We start from the raw sequence: 18,407 nt of genomic DNA on the forward strand, positions 1-18,407 counted from the left end.
GGGAGGATTTTCCGGCGACGGCCATCCTCCCACCCATCTGCTCTTCCAGCCTGCTCGGCTTCCCAGCCTGCTCGGATGCCGCGCACAAAGCGGTCGATACTTGTTTTCGCCAAAGACAAGCAAACAAATAACAAGGAAAGCTACGCTGAAACGAGGCCATGGTTACGCAAGCTTGTTCCCGTTGCTCTCGATTCATTCCACCCTAAGTCGCGTAGTTGAGATGCAGCGACTTCCCATGGGAAGGATTTTTTTCCGCCTGCCCGCCATTTCTTTTGTATCCTCGCAAGCAAACGACGCCCAACAAAAACACTTCTCAAACCTCATTTGGCTGGAGCCTGCGAAAGTCACCTTTCGACCAAGAAGCAACCGACAGACCGACCGTGATTTACCTTTCCCGCAAAACGATGGTCAGCTCGCTCCTTCACGGTAGCGGGATGAATATTCAAGCCAGCTGAGCAGATGGTCCAGGAATCTGAACACATAATAAAAAGGCGATACCTCCCTGTCCCTGTTTGGTTTGCTCTTTACCACAAGGCGCTTCTTTGGCGCTTGGTAGCCAAGGAAAAAGTACATGATTGGCTACCGATTGGATTGCACGTTTCCACGAGCTTCGGTGCAATTAATGCGCGTGGTGAGGGGGCAGCACTAACAACTTGTTGAATCATGATACACCCACCTGGGTGATGGACAACTTTGGAAACCCCACGTGGATGAGGGAACACCGGAGCCATGTCATAAATAAATCCCCTCCGGGGATCGGCACCCGTAACAAGTTTTCCCCGTTCAAAGAAACTAATCAGATTAAAATGGGACCTCGCGGGGATGGAAGGCTATTTTTATGCAGATTCATGTTCTATTTTTAGAATGGTAGATAAATGGGAGGCAAAAAAATACGACGGACTTTCGCTGTTTGTATTCGCTTGCGGAAATGTACGGACTCATCCGATTGTGTTTAATTTTTATCGATAATCGATAACGTTTCCCATCCGGTGGGGTTTTGCGAGAAAGATAATCGCTATCCGATAGTAATAAGCCGGCACGTCGCAATCACATCAATCAACGATCGAACTCAAAGGACAAAGAACAGGGCCGCAATATGCAGGCACGCAAGAGTCGGTTTATTGGTTTCTAGTAGGGAAAAAAAAGGAAAAATTACATCCCGTGCTGTATTTTTGCCCCCATCGCGTAAGTGCTTGCATATTGGAAAAATTGCAAACCCATCCCACCTGCCAGCAAACGGCACCGAACACACGGGATCAATCAATTTTTAATCATCACGAAGCATCCATCCACTCAGCATGCACCGGAACCGATCCAGTTGTTCCGCTCGATCGCCGATGGCAATCGACGTGGGAACCTGGTAAACTGGCAGCAAAGTAAATTAGTGCCTCGCTGCGCAAATAATAACGATGAATCACTCCGGTCGTGCTTGACGACATGTGCGACATTAAAAATGAAATTTTATTACGATTAATTTTGCATGCGTGCGTCCCGTCGAAACCGCAACGACCACCGGTTCGTATAATAGCTATAATAGGTTGAATATTTGCATAATATGGGGTGAAATTTAAATTGCAAAGACAATATTACGGTGCCCACTTACATCGGCAAGATCATTACAATACAATGGCCTTACATGGCATCTGCTGGCATTTATCTCGAAACCCACTACCTGCTGAGCATATCGCGTCTTCTTAATAGCATTTAATTGAATTCGGTTCCTCAAGGCTCGATATCTCCGCACAAATGGAGTCTATTTTGAAATATTTAAAGGGTAATTAATGCAATCCTGTTGAAAAACAACCACAACCACTGTGAAACAAAGGTGAAGAGTCAAGCTCGAAAGTTTACCGGCAAATTATTATTCATCAAGCGCTTCCGGGCCATTCGGGGGTTGGATTATTGCGCCATGACTTTGGCTTTTGAATATTCAATCGCTTTGAAAGTGTTCGATTGCATTGCTCTTCATGAAATCCTGGTTTTGTAGTTTCGCTTTGCATGATGAAGATTTGGTTAACGTCGTACAGTGATATCAATTCCCTAATAGTATCTGCCGACGACTGAGAACTGCTTACTAACGATCGGCCCTATCTGAGCCTTCCCATATGCCTTTTTTTTATTTCCCATCGTCCCATCAAACATTTCGCATGATGCCGTCTACTTACCCGAAGGCCAAGGTTTAAAGCCCGAAACGGACTCCCACCCGATGCCATTTCCGGTCGGAAGTGACCAGCTTTAAAGGAAATTATCTTCCCAAACGCCGCCATTTAATCGACCCTCGATTCGCTGCTCGCGATTCGATTTATTTTCCCCCTTCTTTCTCTCTCTCTCTCTCTCTCTCTCTCTCGCTCGCTCGCTTTCGCTTACACCATGACAACCAACCGGAAATGGACAAACGCCGGAACCACTCGAATGATACGAATGCTGCCCACCAGCGTGACCGTGCCATAAAAATAAACTGATAGCCCGAAAGCGAACCGAAGGTCGGCAGGATGGGAGCGAACAAAAAAAATCCCCGCAAAAGGACACAAGTCTACACACACACACATAAAAACGGGAACGGAAGAAAACCAGAGCGCGAAACACGAAGCGTTTGTCCCGGTGCCGGCTCCGCTCCGACAGCTCCAACCACAAAAGGAGCGAATAAAAATGAATGACCCTTGAACAGATGCTAAAATTGTGATAACGGCTGCCGGATGTACGTTATGTGGCGCTTTATATTAGGATGAAGCAAAAAAAAAAAGCTCCATCCCTCCACACACACACACACATACACAGGTTCATGCACAAAGGGCGTGTGAGAAAACTAAACCGACAGCAAATCGCGGCGGCATCCACGCGGTCGTTTTCGTGCGGGCATTCCATCTCACCATCGCAGTAACCGCTGGATTAAATCCTGACCGATGTACGTGAGTGTGCATGTGTACGGTGTATGTGACAAAATGGCAGCTTGTGTCGGCGCATCAAACGGGTTGCTGCTGTGTCGGTTGGGGTGTGTCGCTTCACAGAAGAGTTACATTTTATCGTGCAGCTCGCATATCCCGGCCCAAAGACAGATGGTGCGGGGTTTTTTTTGCCGAAGGAAAGCATACCACAGGTCATCTTTTTTTTTGTCGTCCCACCGTATCTTAATGGCGTGGACCGGCCCGTTGCGCGGAATAAAACCCGAAAGGAATTAGGCGGCGAATGCATGCAAAAAGAATACCCTGCCCCGGCAGATAGAAATCGTGAAATAAATGAGACTCAGCGGCAGTTGGCAGCACACGTTTTGTTTGAAGTAACGCGCAGATTGGCCATGTTTCGTCGTATTTTTTTTTCGGCCAAAAACTGAATGAGGAAACGTCACGGTCTAGCAATTATAAAGCTGCTTGATATACGGCTTGAACTACATACATATTAATAACGGCGTTATGTTCAAAGTCGAATTGAGCGCTTGTGATTTATGTGGCACATGATGTTGATTTGCAATTAAATTGAGCTTATTTTCTTGCAGCTATTGATGAATTCGGTGATTTTATTTGAAGTCAATATTGATCAAATAGAATCTAAAAACCGTAGAATGAAGCATTTCAAAATGCTTCAAGTGCATAAAAAAAATTTATAATGAACTTTATTAGATAATACTACAAGTTCAAAGGTGGAAGAAAATTAATCGCATTTTTTTCCGAAACAAACTTGGTGAAGAATGACGTAGAGATTTATTTTACTAAATCTTATTTGATAGGGTTATTTAAAAAAGCCGTTAAAAATGAACTCTACTATGTGTTGATATATCAACAAAAATTCTAAGAGCCAATATGGACTAGCTAGCATCCAAAACACCCCAAATATTCCCAATAAAGCCGATATTGCTTCGCATATGCACAGCCTTCCTGGGCCAGGTGTTACTGCATCAATATTTGAGCCCAATTCTGGCTCTCCCCAAAACGAAGGTAAGAAGCTCCTTTACTCCTGTTTTACCACGCTATCGCGAGTACCGGATGTCACAAGCAATTGAAACGAGCCCTGTCTCGATTTCTGTACCACCAAAAAACCGCAACACGTGGAAAGCGTCACCTGTTAATGTGTAATAACGGAAACCGCAGACCGTGACCGTGATTGGTTTTCGTCGGAAAGGCAAATAAGCAGCAGACCGAGAATAAAAAATCATCCAACACACCATGCACATTAGCACATTCCGAATTTCACGCAAACGAACGAACGAAGTGCCATCCAAATAAAGCATTGCTTCATCTCAACGGCCGCATTCAACCCGGCGAAGGTGAGAAAAATCACCCATCATACTCGTTACAGCTCGTTTCAATAAGCGGTGGCAAATAAAAACACGCCACAGAGAGCCGGAGCTATTTGCAGAGGGTGAAACGAGCCGACTCGTTTTACAACGGGGAATCCTTCCGTGGACCCTCTTCTCATTCCTCGCACTCATACGACGAGCTGTTCCCCGAACTGGGCTGGAGATGGGGGAGTTATCAGCGCGAATGCACGATGGCCATGGCCACCAAGCCACCAAGCCCGGAGCTATTGGACGCCATCGCCGGGCGCCAGCTCTTGAAATAAGCTGCGAAATGCAGCACCACGGAGGAAGCGCCGAATTTGAATTTCATATTCAAATGAAAGCGGACAGTTTTGCGGGCGGAAATGAGATTTGTATGTATTTTGCATGCGGCACAGGAACTCGAGGCGGCACGAGACATCGATCCTGCGCCTGGCGAAAGGTACGCGCGGGCCTTTCCACAGGAAATGGTGGAATTTACATGGGGCGTGAGTGAATGGTGGCAAAGCACAGAAAAAACCCACCTCCCACCATATATCAAACCACTTCCGTTGCGGGAAAGCAGTGGAAAACGAGAAGGATAAGGAGAGAAAGAGAGAGAGAGAGAGAGACAGCAAGAATCGGATCCGATCCGAGCCGAGAGACGAATGATGGCAATCGAGTTAAGTGGCACCATTTTGTGTGAATTTTGGGGTTCTTCTTCTGCCTCTTCCACATCCACCCACTCCCTTCGCCCTTTACAGTTGGCAGTGAATGACGCAGCTTTAGATTTGTTTCATGTTTTTTTTTCCTTCCATTTCGGCCTCCAATACTTTCTCCGGGCGGCATGATAAGCCGCCTTTCCACAGGTGAGATGGAAATGTCGGATTGCATCATGGAAAAGACCCCGGAACGCAACACGACTCGCGCGCGCGTGTGTGTGTGTGTGTGCTTAGAAGAATAACGATGGCAGTAAATAAAATATTAGACCCTTTTGGGGGCAAACCAAACCCCAAGGCAGGAAGGCGAACCGTCACATGACAAAGGTCGGGCCACGGGTGACGAGCCCGATTCGGAGTGAAGTTGTTTTCTTAAAGGACATTTCGAAAAATGTTCGCTCTGTGAGCGGACCGCTTACATTATTCAATGCAAACATGGCTCCATTTACGGTTGAAAGGGACTCGCACGCGCTGGCTCTTCGGTTCATCGCATCGGTCCCGGCATCCGAGTAGGCATTGCCGGGTGACGGCTTGCCTGATGGATTGATTGGTGGGGCTGTTTCTTTTTCACTCTCTCACTCTCTCACTCTCTCACTCTCATCCCATCTTTCATCCTTTCGTCCTTTCACTCCTTGCTTCATCGCGGCAAATGTCAATCCATTTATTGATGATTTTATCGGCCTCAATCGGAGCGCGTACTGATATGTGCTCCATGAATATGCCCGATAGATGGGGCGGCCTCTTAAATCAACTTCCTCGCATGGGAGTATTCAGGCAATGAGCTTTGAAGAAGAAACATTATTCTTGCTTTATTTAGTGATTAAATAGAATATAAAAATAGACGGACGAATGAATGAAAAAGCTTGTACTAGTCGATTTTGCTCTACCTCGAAATGATTCTTTCAACAAAAATCCTTAGATTAAATTTTAACATGAATTAGGTGTTTTTTTCCAAAAATTATGTAGCCTGACAAACACGATTCAATCTTTTCATGGCTTGCTATTTCATGCTTTAAAAAACAAAACAACAGTCTAAAGACATTCCATCCTCCCAAAACAAACCCCTTTCTTCCAAGCGCTCGATGATTATTTTCACTTTAGCAACGACGAGGACGTAAGAAATTAATATCATTTTACGTTCCCCTCTCACAACACCAACCTGCCACATGTGCGTGTCCTTTCTGCACTCGTCCTGCACTGCCTTATCTCCACCCCAAGCCACGAATCCGACGTATTCCACCTACGTCGACGGAATGGGCGCGTATGTGCGTGAGTAAAGAAGAAAATTAATCACATCATAAGCCACCACGGACCGAGGGTGGAACCGGAAAAGTCACCCCCAGCCCACCCGTTGTCAGTGATTAATGGCTTTTCAGGTACTTGAGACAAATTGGCTTTTAACTTTGCCAACCCGATGGCATGTGACATAGCCGTCCGAATGGAAAAGCGTCCTGGAAAAAACAAGCGCCAATGCAAAAGCGGAACAAATAGGATTTTTGGTCGTTCGTGTTTTGTTTTTGCTTGCTTCTGTTGTTTTGTTTCGTTTGTTTGTTTATGCTTGATGTCACGCACAATATTTCCCTTCCAGAATGCAGTATTCCTTCCCGTCGTTGGAACGGTTTTTTTTAAGGAGAGTCCCAAAATATCAAAGGATCATGGCATAATTTGCCAAATTGTTTCCCCCAGGAAAGAGGGATATCAGATAGGGCTTCTCAGCGGCAACGGACTATATCATTAGCGTGAGCGTGCTTAAAGCAATCCTGTTTAAAGGATACTGTCGCCAACCCCTTTCGCTCGGGGCTTTACCAACCCAACGCCTTCAAGAAGCGAAGTGTCAAATAATAGCGCTAAATTATTCATCGCAAAAATATGATAAGTCCGGCAGGAAATCACCTCCTCGTGAAGGGGGACAAGAAACGCAGTGATCCGGCAAGGATTACCTTCAAAAACATGCAAATTATGCTACGCCAAAAATGCACGATCCTTTCGCTTTCCCTTCCCGGAACGGGTTGGTACCAGATTGCTGACCAAAATCACCCCCAATGCGGTGGATGGTGGCCCAGATAAGCGACCCATCGCTCGCAGGGTCACTCGGAGCGGTTTCTTATCAAAGTTAACGCCTCGATGGGCGCGAATGCTTTTCTCCTCGAATCTAAACACCTTTCGCTCATCAAGGACCTCGTCGGGAAGTGGCAAAAGCTCGCGCTTCCCAAGTGGAATTTCCATTTCATCCCTTGCCGGTGTGTTTTATCGCACTTCCTTCGCGTAACCGTGCGATTCCTGGTAAGGCGGCAATCTCTCACGATCTCTAAATACGGTGCCTTCCACGGCCACGGCTGTGCAGCGAATGTTCTATGGTTATCCGACTCGGCGGCACACAGCAGCAGAAGGCACACTTTCCACAGCCCTTCAATTTGATAATGCACCCAGCACACAGTAATGTAATGAAAAAGGTAATGTTTCCGGCCACCACCAACACCATCGTGCTCAAGCCTCGTTGTCTGGCCGGAGTAGCCAGGCTGGCTCGCACTCTGCAGCTTCCCTCCGACTGCCGGCTGGCTTTTCTGGCGGGCCGTAAATTGTCTGTAAAATAAATTAATTCCAGCTCCAGCTCAAAACCCAGCCCGGCCAAGTGCGCCGGGAGAGTTTGAGGGAACTTTCCGCGAACGAGAATCAGCTCGAGCGGTCGTGTTGTGTGCGGTCTGTTAATCAAAGCGTACTGCTGCATGTAGCTGAGGCATAATTGAGTCGGGATGGCCACGCCATGCGGTTGTATTTGATTTTCTAAATTTTGTAGAAATATGGTTGCGCAAATGTGAATATCAAATTTGCTTAATTTTTCCCTAAATTAACGCTTGGGAATAAATTCATACTACCAACCGTAGTGTTTCATTTGAATACATTTGGAAAGGAATTGTGAGAAATTTAACGTCAACTATGTATAGCAAACACAACTCAGCTCTTGTCAATGGTGCATGCACAATTTCTTTAAATGCATTTTTTAATTAGTGCAGCCGTTAAGCTTTTATGAATGTTTAAATTAACATTGATTTTTCCAGAGTTTCTTATCCCTCTTTGGTTGGACTTTGTTTAAAGTAAGAAAAATATCAATATTATTTTGCATTTTCAACAGCGCTAATCACTGATGAGAGCGCTTTGAATGGGAACCCAAATGAGTGCATGCCGTTTCTTCTAATCCAAGCAATCGCACAAAAACCCATGGCAACCGTTCGTCCGAGCGATGCTCCGGCGAAAAAGCGACTATGATTCGTTCGCCCATCAGACAACGCTGATGCACCGCTCGCTCGAAGGACACCGGGGAAAACTTTCCCACGATCCACCCGTCCAGTGGCGGGACAGACTTCCTCTCGACAGGACTTCATTGCCTGGTCTGGCAAAACAGAACACAGACCGTGTGTATCGTGTAGCTTTACACCACGATCGTTAAATGGCGTAAATGTAAACGCCCGCCAAAGAATTCGTCCATTCGGGTCCGGAGGTGGCGGCTCGTTTCCATGCATTCAACGTTTGTGCAATTTGGAGTCTTTACGACACCCACATGCATGACGCGTCCGGGACATCCACCTTGGGTTCTTCAGCCAGTCATTTCCCGGCCGAATCGTGGAGGACCGTGAGATTGTTCGGCTTTTTTTGTGCCCCAAAACGGCGCTCGTTGAATTGCGCTGAATCACCGAGATGGGGGTGGAGGAGAGAACCAAAAAAAGCCACATCCAATAGGACAAGGACTACTTTTGCCTCCAGATATGCACGAACCCGAGACTGGGGTATCCACGAAACGCTCGCTGGAGATGCGTGTGCCGTGTCGTGTTACAAATGTCTTGCTGGTTTTCCAGGAACGCAGCTCCAGTAAATCAAACTGACCTCAGCAAAACAGCGGAAGAAGACCCCTTGATTTACGGCCTGCCAATGTCGCATTTTGATGAGCATCCGGTGTCTGTCCGGTGCGGGTTCTCTGTCGCTTGCTTTTTCTTGCAAAACGCACTCGAGGACACTGCAGATGTTGCGTACGGTGGTCCTTTGGAGTCAATGGGGAACCGGGCGAAACGGGGCCCAGACAAGGTTCACAAATAACTGCAAATTCCTTTCCAATCATCCGGACATTCTTCCATCGGGAGCCATTGGTTGCAGCGGGTTGTCGGTGGCAATCACCAACACCTCGTGTGATACTGGAGCAGGACTTTGGGGACCTATAGAAGGTCCTTTTGGTACTAGGTAATATCTAATGATATCTGAAAGAAAACCCCTAGGAGTTGTAGGAAAAGGAATTTCTGGCCTCAAACTACTAATTTTCTAAAGATTTCGCACATGTTAATGATTGAACTTGCTAGTTGTATGTTTTTTTAAGTAAAGAATTCAGCTCTATGCTAATGTTATTTATTCTGGTGATGTCCTTAGTGTTACGTTTAATTTTTATTCAAACCCCAAAGAAGCTATAAAGTGACATATGCTATTTCCTCCGGTTGGTGTTTCTAAACTTAATTAGTTTAGTTTTTTCTCCTGATTTATTTTAAATCTTCCAACCATCTTGCCGTTCAAATGTACTTTTTTGCTGCCACTTTACCACACATATAACAAAACCTCTCTTCCAACTAAAACGACACAAGCTACCCGGTGTATGCGTAAACATTTCTTTGCCGTCGTTGAAAATTCAACTTTCCGAAGCATCCTCACCGTGCTAGGAAAACTAGCGCGCAATATGCAAATATGCAAAAGAGAAAAAAAAGCCCACAACCCGCTCGTACGAATCTGCTCTCAGTTTGGCTAACATCGTCGTGGTTGAAATGCAGCTCCGTCTCGGTTGCGAAAACTTTTCCAACCCTGTCGGCTTTCCCACAGGCGATCGCCCTCGGGTTGATTTCGCTCGAGCCGAGGAGAAGGAAAACGAAATAAATACCCAACACCGTCCGTGTGGTGTCCGGCAGGGTTGGGGTTTTTTCTTCGCGCAAACTGGCACCCGCATGGCAAGGCAGGCAGGCATAGTAGGCGTGGAAAGGAAAACTGCATCCACACAACTCATCCCTGGGGCGACGTGGCCCAACGCAAACTAGATCGTTACCTCGTGCGAGGTAAAATTCAATTACTTTCGCACTCAACCGCGCCAGCAGCAGCGCGCAAAGGGTGTCGGTGCCGTTTTTCGCACGCGAGCTTATCTCATCGAATCAAGCGCGTTCTTCCTGCCGTGCGGGCGATGTTTTTTTCGGGTTAAATTACAAATTAATACCTTCACTGGTGACGTCGACGAGGCGAAACCCGACACCAACCGGGAATGGGGATGTTATTTTTAGCGATTTTTTTTTTGCTGTTCCTTTGCGTACTGTTCCATTTGCGCTGTGCTGTCACAAGGAAGCGCTTCCTACCGGTTGGAAGCAGCGTACATCCACACCGCTCTAGCCCGGGCAAGACTGTTGCGATGTTGCCGACCGTACCGAGAAACGACAACACTCTTCCCGGCTCGGACCAGACGGCGCAGTTTCATAAGTTTCGTAATTTAATCATCTTTGCGCCAGCCATGATCGCCATCCTCGGACGGTGCCGCACGGGCAGTGCAAACTTACACCAACCGGCAGCCGTACATCGCAAGGGCCGTAGTGTGCCAAGCGAGGAAAACATTGCGCGTTGTCGTGTGTTTTTCCGCGCGTGCTTTTTTCCTGCTTTATTTTGTACATAAATATTTGTCCTGGAAGCTAAAAACGACACGACGCTTTGCGGTTTGCGTGCATTCGGGCGCACTCACGCATCCTGTGCGCGATTTTACGCCACGAAGAACGCTCGTTCCGCTAGCAGCGTTGACGAGCGAGCGTGTATTTACCCAACTATTTCTTCACACTTCACACACAAAAAGGACGTCGTAAATAAAATGCTTCTGGCGTAGCTCTAGGCTGCTGTTGGTTGTGCCATATCATCGCTGCATCGTGCTGGCGCAAGGACGCAATCTTCAACGCACGTACGCGCCGGGCAATGTTTGCCGCGGCTGCATCAACAGATTCCAGGATCATTCCGAGCAACGGGGAAGATGATGCAAGCAAATTTCATCGAATTAACACCCTGGCGCTCAGTGTAAGTGAATGATAATAATTGATGATTTATACGCCGGCGTCTGTCTCGCTTTTCCATTAACGGTACATACAAAGTTGTATACGTATCCTGCGCGCGCGTGTGTGTGTGTGTGTGCGTTTGCTTGTGCGTTAAATCGACAGGTGGCATAATCACGTTACTACGAATACCATCGGTCATACTATCCTGGACGCTCAGGACAGCAGAAAATGACACCGTCCTTACCCAAACAGTACACGAGCACTTCGAAGATGTAAATCTCGGATTACGCCGTGAATGGAGCGATGATTGAAAATTGCTTTCATGAAAAAGCGATGCTACCGGTTCGAGCCCAACGCTCAAACACGGTGTCAAATAAGCGGGTATCGATCGTCGAGTCACGTCTACCCAGCGCTTACTACGAAGCGCGATCGCCTGGCGGAACGGCAATCAACCACCGGGCGCCTCCATTTCCGCCTGTCGTAGCCCCGGACAGGACAGGTGCGAAAATTACCCTTCTCCGGATGTCACCGGGAGGTAGATAACGAGATTCTGGCGCGTATCAAACATTCACGGCGCGCCAGGAGCGACGTCTTCCGGTATCGAATCCCCGAGAAAAGCGGTCCCCTTGCCCACTCGGGCCACCCTAGCCCGCTTGCACCACCAAGTGCAAGTCAAATGGAATGTCAAACGAATGCAGCTTTTGCCCCGCGTGGTGTGACCCGGAGAGGTGAAAAACGAGACGACAATGGCAGCATGTCGCATGTATAAGCCGGAGGTGAGAGTGGTTGGCGCTCCTGCTCTCACGGGGATAAATGTCAGTCTCGTCGGTAGGGCGGGGGTGGAGAGGGAGGGGAGTGGAGGTGGAGTTCCTTCGAGCGACGGATGGACGGATGGAATCGGCATGCAAAGCTGGTAAACCGTACAATTCATCGTTTCTTGAAGCGAACCTTAAATTGCGAACGCACCACAAAAGTTGACGCTTGCCAAGCCATTCATTCGGCCGTTTTTCCGCCATTTCCCAGCCTTCAGCCCGGCGGCAATTATCCTCCCCTCCCCACCCCCTCCCTTCTCTTCCCATTCAACCACAGTCCCTGACGACCCCAGGCATTCCCATCAAACCCATGCCAAGCATCTGACATTCGCACCCGGCCCGGGTTGCGTCTCGACCGATACACATGTGTGCCCCCGAGCGGCTGGAATGTGACGGCATCGAGGCATCAATCCTCTCGGATGCACATGCACACCGATGACGACGATGACGACGGATCCCTCACCCTGGCGAAGGATTACGGACGTCTCACAGCGTGCTGGCCTCAAGCCGAGGGCTGACGTTTACGGTTGTCGAAATCGAACCGTGACATCCTGCCGCCCAGGACGATGCCCGGTTGCGATGCCACTTGCAGGCACAATGTCAACGGCGACGTGTCGGAATCGGCTTCCACACCCGGCTGCACCTTATCCTGTTTGCGTACACAATGCTCAATACCGACAGCGACACCGTGTCGGGGCCGCGAGAAGATTCGTGCATTTATTTATCGAACATTCCGAGCGGAATCGTACCACTTCCAAGCGGCAACCGACAGGCGCAGCTCAGCCGGGATGAGCCGGTGGCATTATCAACATATTTCGGTAGATTTATCGGTGCGCTGATTTGCTTTCGTTGCATTCCAATTGACAGCGAATTTCGGTGAATCCTGCCGCAATAGGAATAGACGGGACATGGGAGTTTGGTGGCGGGTGTTATGTTGACGATAATTAAATTTTTCAAAGGCTATGTTTCAAGTGAAATAATTTCAAAAATCCTATGAATTTCACATCCATTCACACTTCAAACATATTGATGCTATCAATTCGCAGGAAAAAGGGTTTAAATTTATATCTGTCGGGAACATATTTGACGTCATCTTTGTTGGTATGGAAGCTATCAACTTTAGCTTTCGTTGAAACTGTTGTATGCGCTCGTATAATAGCCGAAATAACGGTAAAATCTGCCTGTAGCTCCACAAAAAAAAACGATATTTTACCAAATTTTATGGCTATTAAAAAGAAATGAGCCAAAAAAATATTGCTCTTGGATGCCAAAAAGGTTTAAACACCAACAACTTCTTGATCAAAACCGGCTCAACCCGTCAGCTTGCAGCGATTGGAAATGGGCTGCCGTTCAAAACAGAACACGGAAGCACACGAAATCTGGCAACTAATCCAATATTTCTGTCACCAGCTTAAGCTAGTGGTCGACAAAAAACATAATATTCAAAATGTTAAACTGTTTCAATTGCTGACACACACAAAAAAACCATGATCCGACGGCTTAGTAGGGCACAGTTGTCCATTAGCGTTCCGGAGTATGGCCCAAATTTCGGACCCAGCCGATCTGTTGCTGACTCTTGTGGCATCGAAAATAAAACTATCAACCCGATAGCGAGTGAAAAAAAATGCCTCGCCAGCACAAAAAAAGCCCTCCACAAATGTCCGCGTGAAGAGGGGGAAACTTTAAAACGACCGAAATTCAATATCTTTCTTTAACGTCTTGATCGCTTGCCGCTAGGCAGCGCTGGCGAAAGCAGGCAGGCAGGCAGGCTGGTGGAAAATCGGTGAGAAACTTCAGCCACCGGAACAACCGCCAAAAAGTCAACATTTAAGGCGTACATTTAGCTTTCCGGGACACTGGAAGGCGAACAAGGCGACAGAGGAAAAAGTAATCGCGCCTTCAACTTTCCTGCGCTTTGCTGGGACGTCCTGGCGTGGTTCGAGCGTCCGAGCAAACGAAACGCAAACACAGCTACTGGGCGAGTAAAGTTTTTCCGAAACTGTTATATCCATAGTTGAAGGCTTTCTTTTTTATTATTTTTTGTAGTGCCCCGATTGCACTAATCTGGCCCGAAACGGTGGTACGGTGCAACTTTGCTGCAGCAAAATTTTTATTTCCAAAAGCTTCATTTACTTTTCGTTAACGGGTTGAGTTTTTCGTAATGTTTAAGTACAATTTGATGCATTGTGATGTGTGTAACAAAATCGATACGAATTTCGAAAGAACGCAGTCCTACTGTTTGCATGAGAAGTAAAACAATTCTGCTCCTGGGCAACCCAATTAATTGTCCGGTCGTAAATTTATGTTTGCGCTGCAAAAACAAACACCATAAGCGAATAAATGTCGCCCAGTTACGATAACGAATGCAGTTTGTGAGTACATTAAAAAATTGCAGGCTCCAAAGTTCCGAAAGCATTACGCAGTGGCCGGAGCCAGACCGTCTAGCCGATGGTACTCCTTGTGGAATGCCTAATATAGGCCGTTGCGTATTTGACCTCCTTCTCATCCATGGGCGCCGGAACTCGGGCTCGTTGCGGACGTTTGGCCAATCTTTTCATCGATATGCGTTCTAGGCAGTTTTTGAGAGAAAAAACCACTTCGATTCGATCCAGCTCCAGTCGCTAAATAATGGCGCCCAAAGTCTGGCTGGTTGCGCCAAATTTCGGTACCATTTCGTGCATCAAAAACAACCATTCGACGAGCATGCGAACGAAGAAGAGCCTTTTGATATATTTTTTTTCCATCGAGCAATCATAGCCGATCTGCGTGGACGGGAAAAAAAACTTGCCTCGATAGAAAACATTGCGATACGCGGCATAAAAGCTCGAAATGGATGTGTTTTCATGGTTTTGTTTTGAGAGCAGACAAAAAATTAAAATAAGACACCCACGAGCACTGTCGTAGTGCTGCCAAGCGGATGATGAAAGTGGGCGCAAAATATGCCCAAGCCCTGTTCAATAGGATCAAATGAAATTTTCTCGTTTGTATATTTTCCCCCTAGCAGATGTATGCGGGTTTTCATCTCATTCCGAGTTGGTAAGAGCGGAAAAAAAACGTGACCGCACCCGAATTAATGTTACAACTATACAGTGTTACTTTTTTACAGCTACCATACTTCTACGAATCATCCATCATTTCTCACATCAATTGCATCATTTTACATTACAACTGCACTGTAGAATTCATGCTAAAAATGATGAACATAAAAGTATAATAGATTCTACGGGAAGACTTTTCCTTTTTGGTTCTTATATTACGCCCACGCTCTGTGTGCCAGGCAGTAAACAAGTTTAAAAAAAGAAATAAACGCCACCTGCGAAAACAGTTTGAGCAGCGTTGCTTGGAAGCATGTTCTGCGTACCGATATATTTTTAATTGCACACACTATGCTTGTGCAAATGCAAGATCATATCAGAACCCAGCCATCAGCGCCGGATGGGTTGTAACAACATTATAGCCAAAACTTTCGCAGTTCCATCCAATCAAGCTCGCCCCAGCCGGCAAGGACCTTGTCATTGCCAGCACCATCACGAAGGTTTTAAAGTCGCAAAAATTGAGCAAACGAGTTCATGCATATTTTTTTTCTTCTTATTCTGCTCTCAAACGACACGCTCCGTACGTTCGACCATCAACTTTTACGTTTTGCCCCAGAAAATGACGTTGATGCATGGGCGGTTGGAGCAGAATGTGTCACAGCAAATATGTTATGGCGTTCCACCACGCGCAGCGTGTTCGCATGTGTGCAGGGAAAAAATCCATCATTCATCGGAGCATGCCATGGTGAGCATGTGTTTCTTTTTTTTTCTATTTTAGTTTATTGTTCTCACTTTTCAGCTTCGGCTAGCTGAGTGTTGCAAAACGTGTTGCACAAATGTTTCATGTTTTACCACGGCATGGTGGATGGTGAATTTATTTATGCTACAATATGTACAGTGGAAAGCATTCTGCAAGCGTTTGTGTTATTACGGTTATGTTTTTTAACGAAACCCATTTTGTTAATGTGCTTCGTTTTTTTCATTTTCAATTTAAGCTAACAAAAAATAATGTGATGTAAACATATTTCTGTTCAATTGTAACTCTTGACATTCCTATACTTTGTTTCCATTGGAGAAGCTTTACATTACACATGCAGATGTGCTTTTTTACCCTATAGAATAATTTATTATACCGTCACAATCGTACTCCCAAGACAAAGCTGCACTAAGGGAGTTTGTCACCACGAACCTATCGGCTAGGCTGCGTGAGCCTGAATTAGTAACGATTCCATCATCACTATTTTAAGGTGCTCCCGTTGTTACAATGGTGTTATTTTTTATTTTCTAAGCAACCACCCTCCTAAACTATATTTATTTACACTCACCGTGCCATCGTCAGGATTTCTTTGTCGCTGAAAAAATATTTCAACCAACCCAACCCGGACGGGGGATTTTGCAAATAGTCACGAATCGAAACCAACCAACACGCAAGCCCCACACATAAAATATACACAAAGCCCGCCGATGGCCTACCGGTTGGGAAATCCTTTGCAAAAATAAAAGCAATCCCTATCTTAAACCAACACCTCTTGAAAAGCGAAATCGGTCCGGGCTGCCGGATGTCCGGTACGGCATTGCAATCCCGGTTCCCGTACGCAGGACTGGAGTCGTGTTTGTTTAGGGAAATTCAGGAGGAGCGGAAGGATCACTAAGTCCCTGCCGTGCGCCATTTTGTTTCACACGCGGACTCGCTGGGTGCGGGATATAATTGAGTTAAAACCATCGTGCCAATCCCCATTGTTGACGGGTTGCAAATAGTTTACAACGAATCGATGCTCCACTAGCTCAATTAATGTGAGCGTAATTTGTGAATGTGGGAGGTGGGTTGGCCTTTGTTTGTCTCCCCTCACTCCCCCCACTCTCCTCCCTCGTAAACACGCAGACCTCACGAGGGAAAATAAACTATGACGCTTTTTTGCAACAAAGTGTGGCATCAACGTCCTTGCTATATTGCCTCTGGACGCCAATTGAGCGCTCCATTAGCGTTATTGCGAGGGCAAAAACTCACAAAAGCCCTCACTCTCGCACCTTTGGTGGGCTTTTTTACTGCCATTTAGTAGGCTGACGTGTTGTTTTGCGCCGTTTTTTTTGCCGCGTCCCGTATGTAAAACAATAGGCAGTTCGGTTCCCACCCCCACGGTCGTTTGTTTGGCAATAAATTAGGGCGCTCGTTCGATTACACCACGTGGTGGTGCACACAAAAAGCACAGCGATACATGATGATAAATTTCTGATCGATGCCTCGCATGGGTGTGAAATTAACAAATAACTAACAAAACACGACCACTCGAAATCAAACACCACCAGATTGAGCCACATCCTCGGCTGGTGTGAGCGGTGGGAGCTTAAAAATGTAGCCAACAGTTTTAATGAAAATAGCAACAAAAAAAATGCCCAACGAATCGCGAGAGAAAAAACGGAAGCGGTGTTTTATGGCAAACCCCTCTCGGAACGGTTCCCAGTTGGTTCGATTTGTTTCGCTGACAAATTACGCTGTACATGCTATGATAAATGAGTTATCCCGCCCGGTCGCCATTGAAACCTTGAAATTGTTGCCATTCCACGTGCCATTCTGGTGCGGTGCTTTCTCCCCTTTTTGTTTCTGTTTTTTCTTTTGCTTAGCTTAATCACAACGCATTAAATTTGCATCATTAATTAACACTGTTGTTTTATGGCAACGCATTTGGCGAGCCAACATTTAAGGTGGAATAATAAATTTTACACGAACGTAAACAACAACCACCCGCACAGGTAGGGGCGCAAAGTTGCGTTAGTAGGGGTGACCAACTCGCCAAACCCGTCGTCCTGATGTTTGCGATGTCGAAAATGATTGATGAAACAAAATTTTAGCGCTTAATGTTGGGTGTTGACAGCCGGCAAACGAAGACATTAAAATCCCAACTGCTCTCAACAAAATGCCCACAAAAGGAGCGTGTTAATTTTATTATTAATATGTTTCCAATATTATTCTACATTGATTAATTGTTTTAATTATATAAATGTTGTTCAATGCATCATGTTTTTTTGTTGTTGTCGCAATTAGCCATAATTGATTCGGGAACATTTAATTCGTTCACGTTATTCTATCACCAACATGCCAACAACCGCGAAAATTTCCAGCGTGCACGTACATTTCACATCGAACCGCAGCACATTAAAAGCACATGGTTCCCATGGCAAAATTCTGCAACTCGACCACAGCTTGGATCGGGGTCTGGAAATGCAGTCAAAATGAAGCTCGGTTTGATTGCTAATGGAATTGTTCTCGCGTTGCTACAGGCACTGTGCTCTGTGTGAAGGTGTTTTAATTAACAAATCCTACCTTTCAGTTGTCCAAAGTGCCAACGCAACGTCATTCAACAGGAGCTGAGTTTTACTCTCTTGCGCAATCAAATACTCCTCGCAGCACTTGTGAGTTGTACTGTAGGAATTTGTAACACCTCAAATTATAATCTACTTTCAGCGATAAGCTCAGACTCAACGTAGCCATTTGCTTAACCCCAGCCTGGAATTACTTTTCCAGTGAGATTTTG

Source organism: Anopheles nili, chromosome 2 (genome assembly GCF_943737925.1).
Source record: "Anopheles nili chromosome 2, idAnoNiliSN_F5_01, whole genome shotgun sequence".
In the NCBI taxonomy this organism is placed as follows: domain Eukaryota; kingdom Metazoa; phylum Arthropoda; class Insecta; order Diptera; family Culicidae; genus Anopheles; species Anopheles nili.